The sequence below is a fragment of the Colobus angolensis genome, unplaced genomic scaffold, assembly GCF_000951035.1.
Source record: "Colobus angolensis palliatus isolate OR3802 unplaced genomic scaffold, Cang.pa_1.0 Scaffold19, whole genome shotgun sequence".
NCBI classification, from domain to species: Eukaryota; Metazoa; Chordata; class Mammalia; order Primates; family Cercopithecidae; genus Colobus; species Colobus angolensis.
The window spans coordinates 4,915,895-4,916,514 of NW_012115043.1; the positions used below are offsets into that span (position 1 = coordinate 4,915,895).

Here is a 620-nt window from a genome sequence, read left to right on the forward strand (position 1 = left end):
ATGGTCTCGATCTCCTGACCTCGTGATCCGCCCGTCTCGGCCTCCCAAAGTGCTGGGATTACAGGCTTGAGCCACCGCGCCCGGCCCCAGTTTTTAAAATTATGTGAAAACATCCCCATAATATTCAAGGTTTGTGATCCCTTTAGGAATTATACACACACACGCACACACACACGCGCGCGCGCGCGCACACACACACACACAATTATTTTTTTCCTTTTTTTCGAGATGGAGTCCTACTCTGTCACTCAGGCAGGAGTGCGGTGTCACAATCTTGGCTTACTGCAACCTCTGCCTCCTGAGTTCAAGCAATTTTCCTGCCTCAGTCTCCCAAGTAGCTGGGATTACAGGTGTCCCCCCACCATGCCCAGCTAATTTTTTGTATTTTTAGTAGAGACAGGGTTTCACCGTGTTGGTCAGGCTGGTCTTGAACTTGTGACCTTGTGATCCACCTCAGCCTCCCAAAGTGCTGGGATTATAGGCGTGAGACACCATGTGCGGGTAGGAATAATATTAATCACTAAGGTTTATTTTCTTTAGAGGAAAATACCATCATTTTGAACTACTTTTAACTATACAAAGTGCTGAAAGTACCAGGCTCTATCTTATGTAACTGATGA

General features: G+C 46.6%; 1 protein-coding gene across 1 annotated transcript in view; it reads right to left on the minus strand.

Annotated features, from left to right (window-relative positions):
• DIS3L (DIS3 like exosome 3'-5' exoribonuclease) overlaps nt 1-620 on the minus strand; it is a 79,496-nt gene that overhangs the window by 21,313 nt on the left and 57,563 nt on the right. The window lies entirely within an intron of this gene.